This window comes from Canis lupus, chromosome 8 (genome assembly GCF_048164855.1).
Source record: "Canis lupus baileyi chromosome 8, mCanLup2.hap1, whole genome shotgun sequence".
NCBI lineage: Eukaryota > Metazoa > Chordata > Mammalia > Carnivora > Canidae > Canis > Canis lupus.
In genome coordinates this window covers 69,206,560-69,232,284 of record NC_132845.1, presented here as the reverse complement: position 1 = coordinate 69,232,284, position 25,725 = coordinate 69,206,560, and the positions used below count along the sequence as shown (strand labels likewise).

The following is a 25,725-nucleotide window of genomic DNA, read 5'->3' as shown; positions in this document are numbered from 1 at the left end:
CGTACCAGGCAACTTCTGTGTGTCCCGCGCTGTGCTGCGTGCAGTGAAGGCTAGTAGAAAAGCAAGTAACATGGTTGTCACCCTCGGGGTGCTTGTGCCATTTTTCAGGAAGGCTTCCCCCCCACCCACCAGGAAGGCTCTAAAATGGCAAAAGTCAGCCAGCAGTTTGGACAAATGTTCTGCAAACAAGAGGAAGTTCCATTTAGATGGTAAGAGATAAAAATACAAAGATGCATAAAATCAAGAAAAGAAATATGATATCTCCCACACAGCCCAGACCCCAGAAGCCCCATGTCTACTCCTGCCCCCCATCCTCATGCCCTCAAACTTGCTGATAACCTGGAGTAAACTCCCCTCTCTGGTCCTCCCCAGTGTCTTTATTTGTAAAATGAAAACCTGACTGGCTTGTCTCTGAAGATCTTTCCAGTTCTGGTCTTCAGAAACTCACTTTTCCCTTCATCCTCCACTCCTCCCCTCTCCAAGGCAGCTATGGATATACCCAAGCTGATTAAGCTGTCACTCCTCTAGGCAAGATTTTCAGCTGCTGCAACCCCCTCCCCACCAGCAGGGCCATGGAAGCCAAGAAGAATGGAGAACAGTTCAGCGGCATCACACTAAACTCCCGTCAGAGAAGCCAGTGAGTAGAATCCAACTCCAAGTCCCAGCTGTGTGACCTTGGACAAGTTACCTAACCTCTCGGAGCGTCCTCACTGTAAAATCAGAGTAATGATAACGGCACGTATGTTTGTTTGGGTTTGCTAAAAGAATTTAATGAATGATTCACACAAAGTGCCTGAATGCTGCAGGTAACACTTTATAATGGTCGATAACTGTTAATTATAATTTGCTTGGCTTGGGATCCCTGGGTGGCGCAGCGGCTTGGCGCCTGCCTTTGGCCCAGGGCGTGATCCTGGAGACCCGGGATCGAATCCCACGTCGGGCTCCCGGTGCATGGAGCCTGCTTCTCCCTCTGCCTGTGTCTCTGCCTCTCTCTCTCTCTCTCTGTGTGACTATCATAAATAAATTTTTAAAAAAATTTAAAAAAAATAATTTGCTTGGCTTTGGTGAGGGATTAAATTGAAGAACACCACCCTTCTCAAACCCCAATGGTGGAACTGACCAGAGTGTGCAGAGCTTTCTCAGGCGGCTCGGAGTATGTCTTCTTCCATCTTCAACAAATTAAAACAAAAATTTATTTTAAAACAAAAAAGGGAAGGCCACCTGGATAGCTCCATTGATAGATCATCCAACACTTGATCTCAAGGTTGTCGGTTCAAGTCCTACATGGGGCCTGGAACCGACTCTAAAAAAAAGAAAGATAAAAAATTTTAAAATAAAAAATAAATCAAATATGGGGATATTATTGTGTATTACGTGCAATTTGTGTTATATTTTTAGATAGAACATACTTGTGGTGGGTGGCAACCGTGGGAAAGTTTGAGCACCCTGAACTAAAGGGCTAGGCAATACCCTTGTAACTGAATGGTCCTCAATCATTAGAATTGATTAGCTGGTCTTGTCACCGTGGCACACAACACTTGTCTCAATATTACACAACTATGCCTGTGGCACCCCCAAATACACATTAACACTTTTGGGGAGGCAGATACCACCATTCCCAAGAGCCCCAGAAATTGAGCCATACGGGCTCAGAGCTAGGGGCACCTGGGTGGCTCAGTGGTTGAGCGTCTGCCTTTGGCTCAGGGTGTGATCCCAGGTCCTGGGGTTGAGTCCCGCATCTGACTCTCCGCAAAGAACCTGCTTCTCCCTCTGCCTATGTCTCTGCCTCTCTCTCTCTGTCTCTCATGAATAAATAAGATATTTTTTAAGAAAAATGGGGGTACTCAGAGCTGGAACCCTATCTACAGTGCTGGGTCTTTCCTCCTCTCTTCCTTGGTGACCTTGGGGGATCGCATAACCTGTCCCTCCCAACCTCAATATAATAAAATCCCAACAAAAACGAGGATTGGCAGGGCTTTACTGAGTGCCTCAACTGTTTGCCACAACTCTACATGGACAGGCAGGGGTTCTCAGAATTACCATTTTTCAGACAAGAAGTTGAGAGAAGGGATTTGTCTAGGACCCTATACCCTTCCTCGTTTTGTAAGTTGAAAAGTGCCTTAAAAAATGACTTGTTTGTACAAAGAGGGATCAGATTTCTTGGTAAAAGGAGACAACCCCCCCAACACACACGCACACACACTCAAATAGTGGGCTCCTCCACAACTCTATTGTGAGGACTTTCTGATAAGAAAAATATCAGTAAGCATCCTCTTCCTCAGACAAAAAGCAGATCTTCTGTTCTGCTGAAGTCAGCAGAATGAACCACTGAACAGAGAAGTAAATACTCATCAAGCCGAAGCCAAGGTAAATATTGACCTTCTGGCATGATAAATCCTTCTGTTAATCTAAAACAGAAATCTCCCCCTCCCCCTCAAATGCCCTATTGGTCGTGGATTCTGCAGTTTCCCCCAGAAGTTCAGGGAGGCAATGCAGGCACAGAGCAGGTTTCCTCTCATTTCTCCAACAGCCCCTAATCCCAGCTGTTCCGGATCCCAGGACAGCACAGCAAATGGGCTGGGTTGATTCAAGGTAGTAGGACAGTCGCAATTGAAGGGCTTCTTTGTTCTGCTCCAAACTTTCTATCCTTGGCCAGGACAGGATGCGAGCAAAACATGGATATTCTGGAAGATGTGAACCCTCAATTTTTCTTCTATCCCTACACACCTCCACAGGCATCCAGCCAGGCCCTAGAAAAGGGGTCACTTCTTTGCTCAGCAGAACTGCGGGTATAAGCCTACCTGTTTCCCCAGACATTGGTCTTGAAATAGATGTTCAGGGGCACCTGGTGGCTCAGTGGTTGAGCGTCTGCCTTTGGCTCAGGGTGTGATCCTGGGGTCCTGGAATCAAGTCCCGCAGTGGGCTTCCCACAGGGAGCCTGCTTCTCCCTCTGCCTGTGTCTCTGCCTCTCTCTGTGTGTCTCTCATGAATAAATAAATAAAATCTTAAAAAATAAAATAAAAAGGAATAGATGTTTAGAAGACAGCAGATTGGTTGCCTATCACAAGAGCCCATGATCTCAAACAGAATTTTGAAAGGAAAACGAACCCCCCATCAAAAAAGTGTCAAAAACAAAACCTAAAAAACACCCAAAAATAGGGAGTCTGCCTAATTGCCAATGCCAAAAGCCCAACTCATACGGTGATAAGTTTGCTCCCAGATGTAGCCGCAGCTAAGACAGTGCTTTCCCAAAGAGCTTAACGAGGAGGCTCTGTGATAAAGAAAGAGGATAGGATGAGTTACTGGGCTCCGTCCGCTGCTGTAACGGAATACCACAGACGAGGGGGCTTATAAACAACAGAAATTTCTTTCTTACAGTTCTAGGAGCTGGAAGTCCAAGATCAAGGGGCTGATAGATTCGGTGTTAGTTGAGGGACGCTGCCTGGTTCATGCATGGCCGTCTTCTCACTGTGTCCTCACATAGCAGAAGGGACAACAAGGGAGCTCGCTGGGGCCTCTTTTATGAGGACACCAGTCCTGTTCAGGAGGGCTCCACCCTCCTAAAGGCCCCACCTCCTGATTCCATGGCACTAGGGATTAGGATCTCACCGTGTGAATTGGGGTGGAGTGGGGGACACCAATACACAGTCCACTGCAGGGGACTGAAATTATAAAATGATGAAGAGGCAACACCCAGGAGAGTGTTGGCTTTACCTTGGTGCAGAGATGAAGACGGTAGGGTGTTGAGACACAATGACGCCACATAACGATGTCCCTCCCACAAGTGCCCAAGCTGATGGGGAGCTCTGCCCGGGGCTCCTCACCCCATGCCCTGCCCGGTGCTGTGGCTCAGCACTTGGAGCTACCACCATGAGAGTATAGAAAGGCACATCGACCGTGAGTGGCTGGGAAGAGTGGCCGGGGCAGGCAGGAGGGGCCACAGGAGGGATGTTGGCCTTGGATGACAGAAGACTAGCAGGACATGATCCAGATCTCTCAAGTCGTGCAGAAGAAAGGAATCAGACTTGTTCTTTGAGCCTCGATGATGAGTTGAGGGCCAACAAATGGACAGCGTCAGCTGAACATGAGGAAGAGCTTCATTCATGAGTCAGGTAAGTAAGTGGAGCCTGATTCCAGGCCCTTGGGGGCAGGAAAAGCAACTAATGGGTGGAGGAATTTGCCCCAAACAGGCCTGAGCAAGTCTGGTAGATGTCACTAGGAGCTCACCAACATCCAGATCTGCTGTCCTCTCCAGGCACACAGTCCCCCTTGCAGGTGGACAGGGCCGTGTGACTAGCTCTGGGCACTGGGCATGAGCTGAAGAGACCATGTCACTTGTGGGCAAAGAGAGATGGGGGATGTGGCTTCTCGAAGTCTTCTCTCTGTCCCTGCCACAGCAAATGTTCCCTGGGTAAGGCCTGGGTCAGCCTGGACCCCAGAGTGCTGAAAACTTTCCCCCGCCCAACCCATCCTCTAACGGGCATTGGACAGCCTAGCTTTGGTCAGTCACTGAGATGCCAGGGGTAGCTTATTACTGTAGCATCACCTGGATTTTCCTGACTAGACCGTATGTCTCTGCCTTAGTGGCTTGGTGTGAAGGGACCCTTGGCCCTGCAGAGGTGGTTAGAAAATCTTCTCCTATGGGCGAGATTGTACCTTTTGGCGCCTGTCCATCTACATCTTTGCAGGATCTGGATCATGTCCCTCTCTCTCGCTTTACCAGCTGTGTCTGCCACTCTCACTGAGCAGATTCTAATGCATGACACACCGAGGGGCACAGGGGAGGCTCTGTGCTAGGCCCTAGAGGTGCCCTGCCAGGTTAGACATCAGTTTCACCCTCAGCCAGACTTACAGGACCCTTAGGAAGGATGTGAATGAGAAACATTGTCCCTGATGCCCTGTGATCCAAAGTTAGTAGCTCAGAGGAGGCGGGGGTTGGGGGAGGGGTGGTTCTGGTGACAGGGAAATCCAAGTGAACTCACGAGAGGCCTCAAAGCAAGAAGAGATTTGGACAAAGGTGAGAGGCAAGGGAGGGCATGAAGAGCAGGAACATGGCAAGGGGGAAGGGCAGGATTATGTGCGGTGCAGAAGGGCTCGGGTTAGAGGAGCTGGGATGGAGCGAAAGGTGCCTCCTAGCTCCATACACCTGTGCACACTCTGGGTACCACACCTGTGTACATGCACAAACCTCTCTCAGGAGCCAGAAGGAAGCTATCCTTGCTCCCAAAGGCAGTTGTCCAGGTGAGTGAGGGCTTTACATTTCTCTGTGGTCTATCCCCTGATGCCTATCCCCCTCAAACACCCACCCCAACTCTAGGGTTGAGGGTTCCATCCTCACCCCAGGGCTGCCCTGGAAGCCCGGGGTTCAAGAGGAAATCCATGAGGAGGACTTGTTTGTGGGAATCTGAAGACCAGACTCAGGGCTAGGGTGATGTAGGGAGCCAAGTTCTTCTTAGAAGGAGGTCTGAAGTCAGAGGGCAGAGTGGGGGTGGGGATTCAAGATGGGGGAACAAGTCAAAGAAAGGTGTGTACAAAAGTCTAGCATGACAGAGGGCAAGCCCTGGACCCAAGTGACCATCGACAGGGTGGTGCTGCCACCACTTGGTCCTGTTTCTCTGAATGCTCAGTCCCCTTGGTGGCCATGGACCACCCCTCGGACATCTGTGTCCTCATCTGCCAGCAGCCCTCAAACTCAGCAGGTTAAAAGCTACACTCCACTCTCTAGAGTCACTGCCTATCCACATTTGTGTGAATTAGGGAAAGGTGCCTGCTATTTTCTGGGTGGATATAACCCCACTCAGGCTCAGCCTGCAGAGCCCAAGATGGATGTCAGCACCCCGTTGCCCCTCTACAGCCCTATGGGCCAACCCCACCCCTGGATCTCCTCTACCAAGCACACACCACTCCCCCTGCCCCGTATCTGATGGGGTCTCCAAATGATCCATTCCCTGCCTATCCTCCCCCACTTCCACACACCCTTTCTCCCTGCTCCAGCCCCACAGCGATATTCCCTCCTTGGGGTGAGATCTTTCCCATCACCATGACTGCTCCCCTTTGTCTGGAATGCCTTTTGCAACAGACTAAATGTTTCTGTCTCCCCCCAAATTCACGTGTTAAAACCCTAATCCCAAGGCAATGGTGTTAGAAGGTGGGGCCTTTGGGCTGTGATTGGGTCCTGAAGGTGGAGTGCCCTGAATGGGAATTAGTGCCCTAATAAGAGAGACCCCAGGGGCCCCTGGGTGGCTCAGTGGGTTAAGTGGCTGCCTTGGCTCAGGTCATGCTTCCTGGGTCCTGGGATTGAGCCCCACTTCAGGCTCCCTGCTCAGCGGGAGTCTGTTTCTCCCTCTGCCACGCTCCCCCCACTCATGCTTGTGCTCTTTCTCTCTCTCTGAGATAAAATCTTTAAAAAGAGAGAGAGAGACCCCAGAAAGCTCTCCTCCCCCTTCTGCCACATGAGGAGACCGACATCTATGAACCAGGAAGTAGGTTCTCACCAGACCCTGAATCTGCTGGCACCCTCCCGGCCTCCAGAATCATGGAAAATAAATGTCTGTTGTCCATAAGCCCCCAGTCTGCAGTGTTCTGTTACAGCAGCTTGAGCAGACTAAGATCCTCAGTCTGTTTCCCCACCTCCTCCATGAGTCTCTGCCAGGCTCCAATGCTTCACCAATCTCTCCAGCTAGGGTTGAACCTGTTTGGTGCTTCTAGAGATCTTTCCACAACCCTCTATGCCCACACCCATCTTCTTATGCCATGCTTACTTCTTCTTTTTCTTTTCTTTTCTTTTTTTTTTTTTTAGATTTTATTTGTTTATTCATGAGAGACATACAGAGAGAGGCAGAGACACAGGCAGAGGGAGAAGCAGGCTCCCTGCAGGGAGCCCAATGTGAGACTCGATCCCAGGACCCTGGGATCACGACCTGAGCTGAAGGCAGACACTCAACCGCTGAGCCACCCAGGTGCCCCCATGCTTACCTCTAAACACATCTGTCATCTCCCCTACAACACACCACACCAAAACCAAGGATCATTTCCCGTTCATCTCTGTATCCCTGGGCCTAACAGACTCCCACTCAGGCAAAGCTTAGTCGGTATCAGCAGGCTATCTGAGCACATTAGTGAATCATTTGCTGACTTCCCCCACGCCCCCAGGAAGAGGAGAGCTGGGGGCCAAGCTGCCCTCCCAGCGATGGCTTCTGGCAGACATTCATGCAAGTTTTGTGTCCTGGGTAACCATGACTATTTACTGTGTGTACTTTCTCTGTGTGTAACAAAGAGAAAGAGAGCCACAGATGAAAATGGCAGATGGGTCCTGTAGATGACCAGATCAAAGAAGGAACCTGCCATTCATTCCAAGGACTTGTACCTGCCCCTCTCACGTCTCTACCCAAAATTATTGCATTTACTACTTAAGCAAGGATTGTCAGACATAATCATCAAATGAAAAGCCTCCAGGTAGCCTCTGGAATATCAGCCTGCCATCACTGAGAAAGATTTACCAGGAAGTCTTTGTGGCTTGTAATCTAAAACACCTTCCCCCGGCTTCTGGGAAGGCATGTTTTGCTGGAAAACCAGACAGGAAGGAAGACCACATTCTCTAAGTGTGGCTTTGATACTAAGACCCAGAAGAAAGAGAATGAAAAGGTTGCTCCACTTGATAAAACCATATTGCCATTTACTATCATGAAGTGTCTGTTTGAAGTCAAAACAAGTTCTAGATAAGCCCTTCATTGAGAAACCAGAAAAAAAAAGTGGGGGGAGGGGGAGATAAAAGCAGGCAGAGTGGAACTCTGATTAGAGAGTCATTAATTAAGACCATGAAAGTCCCGCGGTGTTTCCTTTGATTGGAAAAATAGGTGGCTGCAGAATTAAAGGCTTTGGGGGAAATCTTTTCATGCTAAAGAGAGCCAAAAATTAATTCTAGGATTTTAAAATTAAGGCATTATCAAAGCTAAGGCGTTGGTTATAACCAGAAGACCATGTCAATTTAATCAGTCTTATGGTGGGGGAGAGAGAGAGAGCAACTTGTGGTTGCCAGAGGGGAGTGGGTGGGGGGCTGGCAACAGAGGTGGAGGGGATTAAGAGCCACAGACTTCCAGCTATAAAATAAATAAGTCACGGGGATGAAAAGTACAGCATAGGGAATGTAGTCAATAATACCGTAATAAGTTAGCATGGTGACAGAGGGTAACTATTTTGTAACATATATAATCTTCGAGTCACTGTTGTACACCTGAAATCAATGTAATATTGTATATTAACTAAACTCCAAGTAAAACAAGGATTTTTTTTAATCTTACAGGGGAGCAGGGAGTCAAAGTAAATAACCCATTTGTTTCAAAGCCCTGTGCTGCCGTCTTGCTCTACTTGGAGGCACTTTCCCATCTGGTCTGTATGCTCACACAGAGCCACCCCGAGAGATTATGCCATGGGGAAGCAGCCTCGTAGTCTGGGGTGCACCTGCTGATACTACACAGAGGCTGCCCTGCCACCTGCAGGTCCTCCCGCAAGCATCCAGGTCCAACTGGACCCCAGCTCAGACACTTACTATGGAGTGCAGTGGACAACTGTCTTAACCTCCTTGAACTTCAGATTCCTTGTCTCTATAAGATGGAAAGGGTATTCTCACCTCGGGTCACTAGGACCTACATTCAGGTCATGCCTATATTCATTCTTACATACAATATTAGAAAAGGGACTTGCCTACAGAAGCTCAACATGTCCTGTCCTCTGCCTCACTTCCTCTCTCCAACCCATCCCTAAGTGACCTTCAGAAAAGGTGGTTCTAGAAAGCAGATCATGTCATTCCCTTCCAGGCCTTTGGAGGGGGTGCCAAGGATTTGGATTTGATCTCATTTTAAGCCTGATACCAAAAGTCCCTCTTAGATTCATCCTCTGTCCCGGCTGCTCTCCCTCAAACACTCACAATGGCTCCCCATTGCCTACAAAATAAAGTCCAAACTCTTCTTCACCTGGCATTCAAAGTGCTTCATAATCTAGCCCCAAACTATCTTTTTAAAATCATCTGTCACCGTTTCCTTTTACATACATAAATCTCAGAGCAAGCCACATACACAAAGTTTGTATACATAAATCCCAGAGCACATACACATGCTTGGGAAATTGTAACAGCTAAGGTGAGATTGTTTGGGGCTCGGTGTCCAGAACCTAGAGGCAAGGGTCACAGTCCCTGGAGATAGATAAGTGAACCCACAGAGAATGGCACCCAAGGCAGCCAATCAGAGAAGCTATGAGCAAGAGCTAGAGGTGACGCCAGCTGGGCTGTGCCAGCAGGGACACATCATTGAAGGCCAAAGTAGCTCCACTCCCAGGGTCTGAAGCAACCCTCACAGAGTTTAAACAGAGGCCAGAAATGATCCAGTTTGTGATTAGGAAGCTCTCTCTGACTACAGAAGGTAGAGCAAACAGGAGCAAGGAGTTTGGAGCTGGGAAAATCCTTGCAGAGGCTCTTGCAGAGAAGTGTTCACAGTGCAGCTGCAAGATGGGCAGAGGTGGTGATGAGAGAGCAGATAGAAAGAATTCCCCCAAAACCTGCTGACCACTTGCCCTAGCCACCAGCACATGCGGCTATCGAACTCTTGAGAGGTGGCTGGTCCACAGCAAGGTGAGCTGCAGGTAGAGCATACACACCTGGGTTTAAAGAATTCGTTCCAAATTCTAAAAAGAATGGGAAAGGGGAGCCTGGCTGGCTTAGTCGGCAGAGCATGTGACTCTTGATCTCAGGGGTTGTGGGTTCGAACCCCACACTGGGTGTAGAGATGATTTAAAAACAATTTTTAAATCTTTAATAAATAAAGAAATAAAAGAATGTAAAATATCTCACTAACTTTTACATTAGTTCTATGTTGAAATGATATTTTTTATATAGTGGGCTAAATAAAATTGTTAAAATTGATTTTCCTTATTTCTCTTAAATGTTTTGAACGTGGCCATTAGAAAATTCAACGTCACATATAGAACTTCTAGTATATTTCCTTTTTATTTAATTTTATTTTTTAATTTGTTTTATTTATTGAAGTTCAATTTGCCAACATATAGTATAACACCCACCTCTGTTATATTTTTACCAGGAAGCACTAGATTAGAGAAAGCATGGTGGGGGGGTATCTACGATGACTCTGGGTCTCTGCCCAGGAGACAGAGTGATGATCATGGTGATAATGGGTCACACCCACAGCCCCAGCTTACTAGATGCAGGTACTGTCCCAAGCACCTTAAATCCTATGCTTTTTTATTTTTCCCAACAAGCTAATGAGGTACCATTATAATCTCCATTTTACAGATTGAAAAACTAAGGCACGGAGACCTGGGATTCAGACCAGGCAGTCTGACCCCAGGGTCTAGGCTCTTGGTCACCATGTATACTGCCCCCTTCTAGAAGTGCCGTGAAGTGAGCCTGGGAATGGGGGAGCAGGCCTACAGAGAGTTAGAGAAGAAAGGAGGCCCCCTGGGGATGCACTGAATGTGGATGTGCTCTAGGGTATCCAAGGAGGGACAGACCTAGAACTCAGGAGGCAAATCCATGGAGGCAGAGACAGTAAAGTCATGGGGCAGATCATAAGGAGCCCAGGAGAGAAGTGAGCCAGGACCCATCTCCACTCAGCCTGCCCTGCACCCCTTCCACCCTCTGAGGCCACCCCCTACATATACGGAATCACCAATTCATCGCTTCATTTGACAGATATTTATTGAGGGCATAGAACATGCCAGGCACTTAACCATAAGAATTTTTTTTCTTTGCAACAGGGAAATCGTTTGAAAGAAAGCCATAACAAAACCAATAGAATAACTTAAGGGAAGAAGAAAGAATTGTCTACATCCTAGGAAACCAGTGGAAAGGAATCCACCCTGTGTCTATAGTGAACAAGATGAACAAAGCCTTGATATCAAGATACTCCGCTCAGGGGTTCCGGCAATAAACAAGAAAGCAACACAGGGATTCCATTTCTAAACTTTAGGTGTTGGAGGACACTGCTTTAGATCGAGATGTGGGTGCTGGCCTCTCTGAGCCAGTGATACTGGAGCAGAGACTTTAAGATGGGAAGGAGAAGCATGGGATGCTCCAAGGGGAGGGAACAGCAAATGCTGAAATGTCACATGTTCAAGGAGAAACAAAGAGAATGGTGTGGCTGGAATGGAATAAATGGGAGGGGGGATTGGGAGGGTGGGGGTTCGGATCAGGGGAAACCAGAGGAGGGACGAGAGTAGAATCTGGAAAGCAGTGTGGAAGGTAGGGGCAAGTACTGCCCTTGGATAAGAGAGGATAGGTGTGGATTTGGACTTCAGTGTGCTCTCTGGGTCCACAGGGCCAAGACAGGTGTTCCATTCTGAGTGGGTATCTGGGACCCATGTCCCATCACTGTTGGCTAGTCCACATCTCTCATACATCTACCCATCCCTATTTACTTCCCTCATCAGGGTCGAACATGGTTCAGGGGAAAGAGGGGTCCCAATATTTTTTAAATGTTATACCTGGAGTGAAAGAATTATGAATTGTAAGGGGTCTTAGATCTGATATCCAATCCCAGGTGCAGGTGCCCTGAAGCGCTGGCTTTTCTCTGTTTGCCACCCCTCTCTGCTGCACTCTGAGCCTGAGAGTCTGAACCTCAGACTGGATCACCTGGCTGCTTTTAGTCCAGCCAGTGGGAAGAATCAGAAAAAGAGAGGAGCCTGGGGGGTGGGGTGGGGTGGGGTGGGGGAGCAGTGAGAGCTAGGGGTACATCTTCCCTGCTCCCTCCCAGCTTCAGACCCAAGTTTGTGACAATAACCTGTCCTTCCAGGACTCCAGCTGCTGCCAGAGGCCCCTTCCAGGCTCCAGCTCCCAGGAGACCACAACAGCATAATTCCCAACATGCTTCCCCATTTCTGGTTTGCTCCCTTAACTCTGTCCGTTTGTCTATAAGGCCTCCTTCACTGAAGCCTCTTCATTTGAACCTTCCAAGATCCATTCTGTTTCCTGCCAGGACCCTGGTGCAGCCAGTCCATAGAAGATAAAACTGGGACCCACAGAGAGCTGTGTAACTTTTCTGGGTGGCCACATATGTTTGTGTAGGTTGCAGACTGCACAATTTCAGGAGCTGCCATTCACATTGCAATTCACATTGCAATGCATGAGAATGGTTTGCCCCAGGTTTATGCAGAACACATTCTGCATAAATGTGAACCTGAACCTGATGGCCCTGAACTTGGCTAAGGTCAACCAGCTCCTGGCACTCGTGGTGGGGTCCTGATCCATGCCCTATGGCTATTACATCACTCAGGGTGGCTCTCCATTCTGCCATACCTCCTGTGAGAGGAGTTATATGGGGCTGCAAATCGCATTTCACCTCTTGCAGTCCGGGGATAGCTCAACCCCTGGCACTTGCACATTTGCAGAGTCTCTCTGAAGAAAAGGACAAAGGCCGTCTTGGCTTGTTTCGCAAACTTCTTATCATTGATAATGATGAAAACCTTTGAGTGTGTTTATTTTAAGGGTAGAATGACTAGCATCAATAATTTGGCCCTGGTAAGAGTTGATTAAAAAACCAGACATCTCAAAAACAAAAAACAAAAACCTAATCAGCCAAAGAGAAAAAACTTGTTTTTTTTTTCAAAAGTGTGATGGTAGATAGAACAAACATGTAATAAGGGTTTAAAAAGCTCTTCTAGGGCCGGGTGGCTCAGTCGGTTAAGCATCTGCCTTCAGCTCAGGTCATAATCCCAGGGTCCTGGGATCAAGCCCCACATGGGGCTCTCTGCTAACCAAGGAATCTGCTTCTCCCTCTCCCACTGCCCCTCCCCCTGCTTATACTCCCTCTCTCTCTCTCTCTCCCTCTCTCATTCAAATAAATAAAGTCTTTTTTAAAAAAAATAAAAATAAAAAGATCCTCCAGAACTCACTGAAAGTGTGATCTCCAGACATTGTGTGCCATGTAATGTGATAACAGCAGGAAGTACCAAGCACCATCAACAAGGAATTTCTCCCTTTTAAGAAAAAAATGGAGCCTCAATTTAATCAAGCCTCTACGTGTAACCATTATTTTTAGTAAATACAAGAGACAAGGACAAGTCAAATGCCAAAAGGAAGCACTTGGCAAAGTCCAGATGCAAGGCATTCTATGGGCTAGTTGACCCAAACAACTTATCCAAACATGAATAGCATGAGGAAAAAAAGAAGGTGGACCATTACAGATTACAAGAGACACCAAATGCAATATGGATTGGATCGTAGGACAGAAAAAGGACATTGGGGGAAAAACTGATGAAATTCTAATAAACTAAAGTTTAGTTAATAGTAACATATCGATGTTAATCCCCTCCTTTTGAAATGTGCCATGGTCGTGTAAGATATTAACATTAAGGAAAAACTGGATGAGAGATACAGGGGAACTCTGTACTGGCTTTGTAATTTTCCTTGAAGTTGCTTCAAAATTAAAAGGTTAGGGTTTTTTCTGTCTTGCTACTTTTTTTTTTTTTTTTTTTAAGTAGGTTCCATGCTCAGGACAGAGCTCAATATGGGGCTTGAACTCATGACCCCGAGATCAAGAGTAAGACACTTTACTGACTGAGCCACCCAGGCACCCCTTGTTTTGCTCTTTTTTTTTTTTTTTAAGATTTTATTTATTCATCAGAGAGAGAGAGGCAGAGACACAGGCAGAGGAAGAAGCAGGCTCCATGCAGGGAGCCTGACATGGTACTCGATCCCGGGACTCCAGGATCACGCCCTGAGCCAAAGGCAAGCACTAAACCGCTGAGCCACCCAGGTATCCCCCTTTGTTTTGCTCTTAAAGAGAGAGAAAAAGAGAGAAACTTAAAAACTCTAACAGCCAAATACAATGGGTGGCCCTTGTTTGGATTCTGGTTTGAACAAATCCATTGTAAAAAACATTTTTTAAATTCTTTTTTAAAGACTTTGTTTACTTATTTATTTATGACAGACACAGAGAGAGGCAGAGACACAGACAGAGGGAGAAGCAGGCTCCCTGCAGGGAGCCCCATGCCAGACTCAATCCCAGGACCCCAGGATCACGACCTGAGCTGAAGGTAGACACTCAACCACTAAGCCACCCAGGTGCCCTGTGAAAACATTTTTAAGTCAATCAGGGAAACTTGAATACGGACTGGATATTGGATGATATTAAAGACCCATTGCTTTTTTTATTGGGTATGATAATGCCATAGTGGTTATGGTTTTCTTTAAATCCCCAATCTGTTAAACATATGTGTATACTAGTAAGATGGCATGATGTCTGGAATTTGCGTTAAAATACTCCAGAAGAAGAAAATGATGGTAGATAAAATGAAATTGAAAACGGCTGATAATTGTTGTAGCAGATTATAGGTACATATTTTAAATTGTCCCTATTAACAAGTTAAGAAGAAGAAGGGGGAGGCAGAGGAGGAGGTCTGTGCCCTCCCTTCCCTGTTGAAGAATCTAGAAGCTTCCCTCTGAGATGGAACAGGCTGGTCACCAACTTGCTTTGTTACCTGATCAAGAGTCACTGGCAAGAGTGCCTGGGCAGCTCAATGGTTAAAATGTCCCACTCTTAATCTCGGGGTCGTGAGTTCTGCCTTCATCTCAGGTCATGATCCTCTCCACCATTTTGAGAGCCTTCAGTTGAGTCAAAAGATCTCTTCTCAGATAAGAATTTGCCAAAAAAAAAAAAAAAAAGAATTTGCCAAACATCTCTGACCTTTCCAAATAACTGGCTGATAACAGGAGAGCTGTGGAGTCGACCTTCCATGCCTTGTTTCCCCGGGGGCCTCACATCTGACTGTCCTGTGGCCCTGGGTTTCTCCTGCCCTCCATGTAAGAGAGAGCACACCTTTGATTATGATCTGCTCTGCTGTCCTGCAGCCCAGCTCCCTGTCCAGCCCTGCCATGGTCCAAAGCTTGGGAGGGGAGTTTAAAGGAATCATTTCCTGATTTATTAATCTTCACACAAGTACACTTGGTTTTTGCAGAGCAGAATTAATTAGCTAGTCGGTTTATATTTGACAGCACCACACAACACAATCAAGCCACTTTCTGGCTCCCCCATGGTTCTAATTTGTAGTGATCTCAATACCCTTTTTCTGCAATTTTTCATGCCTATGGAGAAAGACTGGTCCATGGAATAGTACGACACTGGAGTTGGGCCAGGTTTGCACAGTTATAAAATCTCACGGTGATGGAGCCCTGCCCAGGTAGCAGAAACCGAGCAGAGTTCCTTGGGTGAGTTAGCACGTCTATCTTTGCAATACTTCTACAAAGCAGGTGCTACTATTTTGGCCATTTTGCAGGCAGGAAAACTGAGACACAAAATGGTTACGTAACTGGCTCAAGATCACCCATCTGGGAAGTGGTGAAGCTGAGCTCTGAACTCAGGCTGTCTGGCTGCAGAGCACAAAGTCCCCACACACCCAGCACTGCCTGGCACAGCTCCCCACCCAACGAGAGCCAGGGACAGCAATGCTCCAGTCTGATTGGCCGTGATGTTTTTCTGATGGTCCTTGAGCCGAGGGGATCAAATCACTCTGTTGTTGACAATGATGATGCTGTTGGCTTTGTTTTCAGGTTGGTTGGTTTGTTCGTTGGTTGGTTGTTCTGCTTGAACGAATTCACGTCTGACTTTGATGTCTGGCTATGAATTAATGCCAAGCATCTTCATTATCTCATTTTATTGCTCCAGGAATCCCATGACAACAGATACTATCCCTATTTTATAAAGACTCAACCAAGATTTAGGCTGACCCGAAGTCACATTGCTAGGGTTTAGAGAGACTCCAGAAAGCCTAAATTGCCAATGGCTACAGGTAATGCCTCTAGCTCATAGTCTAAGGAACATGACTACCAGCCAAGAGATTCAAAGAGAAAAGATGGGGACCAAACCCAGCAGTGTTCTCCCAGGGGCGCCAGTGGGAAGAAAGCCCATAGGCAACCTGTCTTCTGCTCCTTATTTCATTGCCTTGTGCTGTCCTGCCTTGCAGGCACTGTGACATGAAGAAAACCATCTTCCCTTCCGAAACAAGCTTCGAAGTTTGATTAGACTATCATGGTAAAGGGCTTTGAAGGGCAGTGATGTGGGGAAACACCCTGTGTTTGTAATTGGGTTAATTTCCAGGAGACTTTGGATGAGATTAGGGCCAATGAATGGGTCTGCTCAGGCCGCTGGGCTGTTTTACATGAGAAGGGAATTGTTTCCCAAAACATGTCTGCTGGAGGGGCTGCCAAAACCACTCAGCTATGCTCCACACCCAAGCATGTCTTCCTTCAGTCTGGCCGTCAAACAAGGAAAAGGGAATTTAGGCGGTCAGGTCAATCAGATTGGTGCATGAAATGTTGACATGTACTTAGACATGAAAGTGTGCCTTTGGGCAAACACAATTACAGAATGTTTTAGAACATGACTCTAATATGTAAACTATAGTGGGAGGGAAGAAGAAAATCAGATTAATAGATGAAAAGTATCATCAAACCAGACAATTGGAATGAAAGGAACATCCCAGGGCATTTTGTCCAGCCTCATCCATGGTCAAGTCTATTCCTCCCCTCCCAGACTACTTTCCTGATAAGGCCAACTGGTCACCAGCCCATGTCTGAATACCTGTGCCCGCCGGGCAGGTTCTACATGAATTGCCAGCTGACAAATAGGAGAAGAAACACATATCATGGCAGTTAGCCAATGTTTTTATCATAAATCTCCCTATCCCAAGCCATAGGCATCAGTCTGGAACTTTGAGAGTTAATTTTATGATATACACTGTTGATGACACACTGCAGGGAAACAGGGGCTGTCATGCTTTAGTGGTGGAAGCCCAAAATGGCACGGCCTAGACAGAGGGTAGATTAGCTCAACTCATTCAAATCCAAAGTGCTTATATTCTTTGACTCAGCAGTCCCATTTCCGGGAACTTACCCTACATATTCACCAACACAAGTCAGAAATGAAATACACACAGTGCTATTCATGGCAGCATGGCTTACAACAGAATGTGCACCACCAAGGGTACATCAAAACGGATCTGGTTAATTAAAAGTGTGGTACATCCACACAGTGGAATACTATGCAGCAGTACAAAAGGAACAGGCCACTTTCCCTGTGCTGATATGAAAAGATTTCTGGGTTCTGCTGCTAAGTGAAGGAGAGAAAGGTGTTGGGCAGGCTTGTGTAGAGTATGATGGCTTTGTGCTATAGAGAAATAAGCTCACATATTAACATTTGTTGATATAAGGAAACAATGCAAGACACATGAAAAACTAATAAAAATGGTCATCTATTAGGGCATCTGCGTGGCTCAGTCAGTTAAGTGGTTGGCTCTTGATTTCAGCTCAGGTCATGATCTTGGGGTCCTGGAATCAAGCTCTGTGCTCAGCGAGGAGTCTGCTTAAGGGTTCTCTCTCTCCCACTCCTTCTGGCCCACCCACCTCTCCATTGCTCTAGCTCACTCATGCTCGCTCTTTCAAATAAATAAATAAATCTTTTTTTTAAAATGGCCCTCTTTCTGAGGAAGGAGGTGCGGAATGGGATGGACTGGAACAGTTCTTTTTCTAACATTCTTATTTTGAACCACGAAAATTTATTTCCTATTTAAACACACACACAAACACAAACAAAACAACATTTAGTCTTGAGCTTTATGGAAGAAAGTTAGTGAGCAGATATGAAAGTACCCATGTTTAAAAAAAAAAAAAAAAAAAGAAAGTACCCATGTAATCCAAGGCCTCCTGCACTTTCTCTTCTCCAAACCACTCCTCCCTGCCTCCCAGCACCATCCAGCCTTCCAGCTCAGTGATCCACCTCTCTCATAGAACTCTCCATCCCTCCCATAGGGAGAGGAGATCTTGCCTTTTTCTCCTTTCTTGGGTCTTGCTGTCTCCAGAGCCTCAGGCTTGGCCCACAGGCTACTGAGGCATCAACAAATGTGAGGGGAGGGCTGAGCTCTTGTCTTCGGGCAAGGAAGGCGATGGGGGTCCCACCCCATCTCCCTACCAGCCGACCTCGTGACTGGTTTCCTTCCTCATGACTTAGGAAGCAAACACATCTCTCCAAGTCAATAGGAATTGTTTCAGAAGACAACACAATCTAGTCTCATAGTTTGCGGCTCCTCTTCCCCATGCTGGGTGCCAGGCAACACCCTCCAATCAGGGTCTTCCTGATCCAGCTCTCCAACCTGTGAAAAGGGCTGAGTTCTCCTGCACTCTACTACATAATAATTCCTTCTCCAACTATAACCTATGACTTAAACATATGGTATTAAAACAACAACAAAACCTTCAATCCATACTTAGTGGTAAAAATGAAAGCCTATACAAATAATTATCTTACTTAAAAATCAAAGGGTGTATTTTATAATATGTTAACTAGTATTAAGTGACTTATTATTATTATTATTAAGCATGTGTTTCTGGTGTTTTGACACCTAGAGCCTTGTTGACCCTGGAGTGACTGCCCTCCTAGGGCTAGCTAATTCTCAGAGACAGGAAACCACTAGCCTGCTGAGTGTGCCTTTCATATGCAAACCAGCCAATCCAGAGCCTGTATCCCAGCCACCTCCTTTATTAGACACACGCTGGACCACTGTCCTTCTGTCCTAATCACTCCAGGGTTAAGTGCCAGAAGCACTAGAGACAGCCCCCCTAGACCCCAGAGCCTGCTGAAGTTATTCAAACTAGCCAGCCTAATCTTTTTCCTGTTGTACTCATTCTGTTCCGAAACCACAATAAAGTTTCTTTTACACATGTTCGCCTCACTTCCTCTGCCTTGTGGGCAAGCTGGTGCTTCCCTGTCTGCCCCCCATCATGGGGGAGGCATGGTGGAATGTATACCCTCTTTGGGGAGCTGTAACAAACCATCTTTTCTTTTCTTTTCTTTTTTAAGATTTTATTTATTTATTCATGAGAGACAGAGAGACAAAGGCAGAGACATAGGCAGAGGGAGAAGCAGGCTCCATGCAGGAAGCCTGATGTGGGACTCAATCCCGGGACTCCAGGACCACACCCCGGGCCAAAGGCAGGAGCTAAACCACTGAGCCACCCAGGAATCCCCCAAACCATCTTTTTCAATGACAGTCCTCTCCTGATCTGTTGGCCTCACCATACGTGAATAATAATAAAGCCTACATTATATGAGGGTGGCATTTATTCCGAAAGGAAGACTCTAGAATCACTTTAATTAAATTTCTTTTTTTTTTTCAAGATTTTTTTATTTGACAGAGAGAGAGAGAACACAAGCAGGGGAAGCAGCAGGCAGAGGGAGAGAGAGAAGCAGACTCCTTGTAGAGCAAGGAGCCCAATGCAGGGCTCAATCCCAGGACCCCAGGATCCTGAGCTGAGCCAAAGGCAGATGCCTAACTGACCGAGCCATCCAAGCCCCCCAACCTTAATTAAATTTCAGATTAAAGCCTGGCCCAAGGGGTGCCTCGGTGGCTCAGTCAGTGAAGCATCTGCCTTTGGCTCTGGTCATGATCTTGGGGCCCTGGGATCGAACCCCATGTTGGGCTTCCTGCCCAGCAGAAGTCTGCTTCTCCCTCTCTCTCTGCCCCTAGCTGCCCCTCTTGTGCTCTCTCTCTCTCTCACTCTCTTTGTGTCTCTCTCTTATAAATAAATAAAATATTTTAAATAAATAAATAAATAAATAAATAAACAAACAAATAAAACAAACCTGGCCCAAGAGGAGAGAATGCATCTAGTTTGAAACTGCATTCAGAAAGTGAGTCTTTCCATGAGTGCATAAAGTCTGCAGGGGCCACATGCAGAACAAAGTGGTCCACAGGTGAGTCACAATCATCCCCAAACATTGTCCCCTACAGTGTCACGCACCTCCATGATCTGATTTACTCTTGAACATAAATACAGTGCAGAAAGTCTGTAAACAAAGACCTCTCTAGGTAGTAAAAGCAGTTGGAATTCACAGCTGCTTTTTACACATACAATAGCCTCCGTTTTAAGAAAATATAATATACTGTACAGGATTTCGAGTGGACTAAGTCAAAAAAGCAGGAAATGAGCAGGAGCGAAATAACTATCAATAAAGAAGTTACAGCAGGAAGACATGGCGTGTTAGTTAGAAGCATTAATTCATTGGTGAGAGATTAAACATCTAAGTGCTCCTTCCTTACCAAAACAAACAAAAATGCAAAGGAAGACCACAAAGTTTTAGTGCTCAAAAGGTACACTTGGCATAGTGGGAAAACCTTTATGATCAGGAGCATGAAGAGAGGATCAGTCCAAAGCATCATGGAAGTGTTACAAAGACCCAAGAGTGCTATAGGGGTGGTAGGCACCAGATATCAACCACCTGCTGTGCACTAAGGCTTGCACTAGATTGCTTGTACATCTCATCTCATTCAATCCTCTTACCGACTATCCGGGACTGGGCTAAGCCCCATTTCAGTGGGTGGAAAACTAAGGCTAGTTAGTTAGTTATCTATTATTACCATAAGAAATTCCTCCCAAACATGGCAAATTACAACAACCAACAATTGTTTTCTGATGCTTGGTTTCAATAGTTCAGGAATATGGGTAGAGCTGGGTGGTTCTGGCTCAGGATGTCTCACAAGGTTGTAGTCAAGTCAAGATGTTGGCTGGAGCCAAGGGTCATCCCTGCTTCCAAGATGGCTCACTCGCATGGCTGTCCATGGATGCCAGTGTGTAGGCAGTTTTCACCACACGGAGCTCTCCACGGGGCTGCTTATGTCCTGGAGACATAGCAACTGTTTTTCTGCAGAGTGACTGACCAAAGAGAATGCTACAATGTCTTTGCAGGACTTATCTTCAGAAGTCACATATCCCTCAACATCTTATTGGTAACATAGGTCAGCCCTATTCAGGGTAAGAGAGGACCACAGAAAAGCTTATAAACCAGAAGATGAGGATCACAGGAGCCATTTTGGATACTGGCTTCCACTGGATCCAAGAGTGTAAGTAATTTTCTTAAGATCACCTAACTAACTTCAAATTCGACCTTACTCCAAAATCAGCACTCTTTCTACCACACGACTACCTGTCCAAAGCCCGAGTACAAGATATCACCTAATGAAGACAGAGGGGCCAGGTTAAACCACATCCCTGTTTGTTAGGACATAACTCAGGCTTTCTATTGAGAATTGATGAAAAATAATCTTTACCTTATTGATTTTGCCCTAAGCCAAACTTGCTGAACCTCATCCCCAGCTAGAGCTTTAAAATAATAATAATAGTGGGGCACCTAGGTGGCTCAGCTGGTGAAGCATCCAATTCTTGATCTTGACTCAGGTCTTGATCTTAGGGTCATAGGTCTGAGCCCTGTGTTTTAAAAATTTGAAAATAAAAAGTAAAATAAAATAGTAATGGTAATAATAAGGGATGCTTGCAATTATAAAGAGCAGAACACTTGCAGGTTACAAACCATTTTGCGATCATTCCTGTCTTTGAGAGTTGGCCTAAATACATTCAGATCTCTGTGCTGTAGAAGGAGGTGATTGAAGGACATTTTTATTCCCTTGAATAACAGGAAATCCACCATTTATTCTTTAGTAATAAAAACTGCATGTGTAAGAATTGTGACCGTGGAAGGTCAAATCAAATTAAAGATTTTATGACTAGCGGTTATATTAAATCTTTTCAACAATTTATAGAAAGGATTTGAAATATGTCAAACGTATTTCTTTAAGTTTTTTCAAGTGAAAGGTTTTATTGCATCAGTCACAGAATTGAGAGAAAAATTACTCTTAGATCATCCAGTATTGGTCCTGCCAATGTCATATTGCTCCCCTCAGAACCAAAGACTGGGTATTAAGCCATCTGAGGTCAACCTCTTCTAATTAAAATGAAAGTCATAAAGCAAAGTATTCCAATAATCCACAATAATAATAATCCTAAATTTATATGGTGCACATATCCAAGAAATGTAAAGCAGTTCACATTTTTTCTTTTTCTCACCTGGAAACAAAAACTAAAACCCCAAGGCAAGTGTAAGGGAACATTCATTAACTTAAATATTTATAGAATAAATGAACCTGCCTGTGTGTGTGCTGGGAGAAAGGGAGGAGGAATTGACATTTAGAGAGCACCTACTGTGTACCAAGCTTTGAATTAGGTCCAGTGGACCCAAGCATGAATGACAGCTTTCTTTTCTTTTCTCTTTTCTTTTCTTTTGTTTCTTTCCTTTTGTTTCTTTTCTTTTCTTTTCTTCTTTTCATTTCTTTTTTTTCTTTTCTTTTCTCTTTTCTTTTTTCTTTTCTTTTTGAATTATGCCTTTCAAAGAAGCCATGCGTTGTTAAGGGATATAGCACCTACCAGTGACATAAAGTAAAGTCAAGAGCTGAGGGAGCCCAGGCTCTGGACTGACACAGCTGGGGCCGGCTAGGAGAGGCAGTACCATTTCTGTGCACAAGGGGGTGTGGCATCTTTTCACACAGAAAGGAGGACTGGAGCGGTTATGAAGTCCCGTGCTTCCGGTCTCCCCAAAGTCACTTCCTTTTTAGTAGTAACTACAACTGTGATTTAAAATGAGATTATATAGGGGAACACGCATGATGATGTGAAAAGCACTGTACAGATTTGGTCTTGCCATCTAGACTAGGAACTGCCTGGGGGCAGGAACTAGGCAGATCCATCTCTGGAATCCAGTGTTTATCCAAGTGTCTGGCACCAGGCCTTCTAAAGCCCCAGCTAGAGATCTAAGTATATGTTTCATGCCCTAAAAAAAGCAGAAGACAGGGGGAAGGTGAGATTTCCCCCCAGTTTTTTCAGGCGTGAAAGGAACAATGTTTTTGAGGCTCCTTAGACTTTTGAAACTTTTAATTTTTAAAATAAATACAGAAGGACCTGTAGATCACTTGGTGGTTATGATGGGATACTAATAAAACAACCAGCTGGGAACATGTAACAGTACCAAAAAGTAAAGAAGTGCTCACAGAAAGAAAAATTTCAAAAGGACACAGACACCAGCCTGAGGGAGCTCTCAATGGCCAAATCAAGGATATTTGAGCATCAAATAAACAATTGATGATAGAGCATAACCAAGTGAATAAAATAGGAAATCAAGAACCAGGAGTGTGTGTGTGTATGATATAGAAATACAGGGGCAACTGGGTGGCCCAGTCAGTTAAGCATCCAACTCTTGCTTTGGCTCAGGTCATGATCTCAAGGTTGTGAGATTGAGCCTTGGGTCAGGCACTGCACTGAGACTGCCTAGCATTCTCTCTCCCTTGGCCCCTCACTGCTTCTCCTTCCCCAGCTATCGTGCATACACACTCCTTAAAAAAGAGAGAGAGAGAAATACAGGGGCAGGTATAGACACTGATATAGATAGATAATGACATGACCCAGCAATTCCACTCCTAAGTATTTACCAAGTGTAAATATGTCCACACACCGTGTTCATAATAGTCCCCAAACTATAGACAGCCCAACCCACATAACCATCAACAGGTGAACAGGCAAACAAATGATGGTATATTTATACATGGAATATGACTCAACAATAAAAAGGAATGAACTATTGATAGACACAATATGTATAAATGCCAATATATTATGCTGAGTGAAGGAAGCCAGACACAAAAGAGTAAACGTTGTGTTATTCTATTTATATGAAATTCCAGAACAGGCAAAACTAATCTCTAGTGCCAGAAAGTACAACGGAGGTTTCCTGGGGCCAGGGGTGGGAAGGAATTGACCACAAAGGAACATAAGGGAGCTTTTTGGGTGATGGAAATATTCTGGGTCTTAAGTAAGATGATAGTCTACACATTTTTCAAGACTCAAAGAACGTTAAAATAGGTACACTTTAATATATGTTTATGTTTAAATGTAGTTATTCATAACTAAATAACGTTGATTGCTTCAAAAAAGGACTGACTCTATGGCAAAGCATTTGTTGTTCGGCAGTCTTTCCTTAATTGCAGGCATGACGCCTGGTGGCACAGCAGCTACCTTGTGACTATGAGGTAACAAGCATGAGAACAAAGACTAAATTAAACCTAAAGACAGCAGAGAAAAAAGGCAGAAAGAAGCTGATGCTTGAGGCCAATTTTGAGCTGCCAAGCCCTCCCTAGACTGTCAACCTCCAGACCTTGTCACTGTAAAGGTTTTGTTCTTTCAGTCAAATTAATCCCCAGGCAAAATACAAAGTCTCTCTCATCCAAATTATTTCCACTCCACCTTCATTTTTCATCAACTGAGAATGCATCCCTCCTCCTTCTCTTTCAGAACCCCAAACCAAGAATTCAAGCACATAATCTTCAAAGGTACACTTTGGAAATGGCCACTATGTGAAGTTAATTATGACCAGAGGCATCATGGAGCATTCAAAAGGACCAAGAGGAATTGGGAAAACAGGCTGAGAAACAGCACAGAAATCTTAAGAGACATGAGAGGATGAGGGGGAAGTACCCACAGCAGATGTGGATGGGAAGTTCTATATGAATATATATATAAATATACATATATAATTGCATAGTTTTCAGTTTTCTGCTAAAATGTTCAATCTTGTTTTTATCTCATTTAACCTCCCTATCTTTTACTTTAAAAATCCTATTTTTTTAAGTATACTATACTAAACATAGAAAATCTGTTTCTGATTAATTCAATAATCTAAGATCCTTGTTCTTTACAATTTTTTTTAAAGATTTTATTTATTTATTCATGAGAGACACACAGAGAGAGGCAGAGACACAGGCAGAGAGGGAAGCATATGCCCTGCAGGGAGACTGATGCGGCACTCGATCCCAGGACCCCAGGATCATGACCTAAGCTGAAGGCAGATGCTCAACCACTGAGCCACCAGAGCCTGGTGCCCCTCTTTATGGTTTTTCTTTCCATGTTGCTTTGTCTTTCATGTGTTTGATTATTTTTATTACATGCTAGATATGGTTAATCCAACACTGTATAAATAATTTATGGCCCAGGATGATATATACCTTCCTCCAGAAAGGATCTATGTTTCCTTCTCCCAAGTACCTGGGGCACTAGCAATTTTTGATGGCCTTTACACAAATACAAGAATTATGGGTGCCTGAGTGGCTCAGTTGGTTAAACATGTGCCTTTGGCTCAGGTCATGATCCTAGGGTCTTGGGATTGAGTCCCACAATGGGCTCCCTGCTCAGCAGGGAGTCTGCTTCTCTCTCTGCCCCACCCCTCCACTCATGCTCATGCTCTCTTTCTTGCAAAAATAAGTAAAATCTTAAAACAACAACAAAACAAGAATTATGAAAAGCTGAAGCTGAGCCAACATCCCTGTCAGGACTTGTCTACTTCCACTTTATCTTAATCCTAAGGTGACCCCCAAATGAAGAGAGGTTCATCAGTGCCCTTTTCACTTGGCAGAACTGAGCTTTCATTCCATGGCCTCAAGTCTCAAGAAGTTCTACTGCTCAGTCTAACAGCTGCTTGGCTGTTCCCTATGAAACAGGCAAAAACATCCAGGGAAGTCTAATCTCAAACATGGGACTCACCTCCCTGGGCCTTCATCCTCCTCTGATCCTGGCCAGGTAATTCTTCACTATTCTCTTCTTTCCCTGGTACCTCCAGGCAAATAATTTTTTATTTTTTTAGCTTTTAATTTATTCCACAGTAGAAGAGCTGGTCCAGATTATCTAGACTGCCCTTATAGGCAGCACAAACTCATCTTAATCAATAAATACATTTAAGGTGGCAGAGATTTTTATTTTTTTTCTAAAGATTTGTTTATCCATTTGAGAGAGAGAGAGCAAGCGCAGGTGTGCAGGGGGATGGGTAGAGGGAGAGAATCTCCAAGCAG

General features: G+C 45.2%; 1 long non-coding RNA gene across 1 annotated transcript; it reads right to left on the bottom strand.

Annotated features, from left to right (window-relative positions):
- Positions 1-732: 732 nt before the first annotated feature.
- Positions 733-25,725, bottom strand: LOC140639028 (uncharacterized). Its single transcript, XR_012035910.1, has 3 exons — positions 25,421-25,725; positions 1,121-1,303; positions 733-1,010 (listed from the first exon to the last, which is right to left on the bottom strand). It is a non-coding gene; the product is annotated as an uncharacterized lncRNA (long non-coding RNA).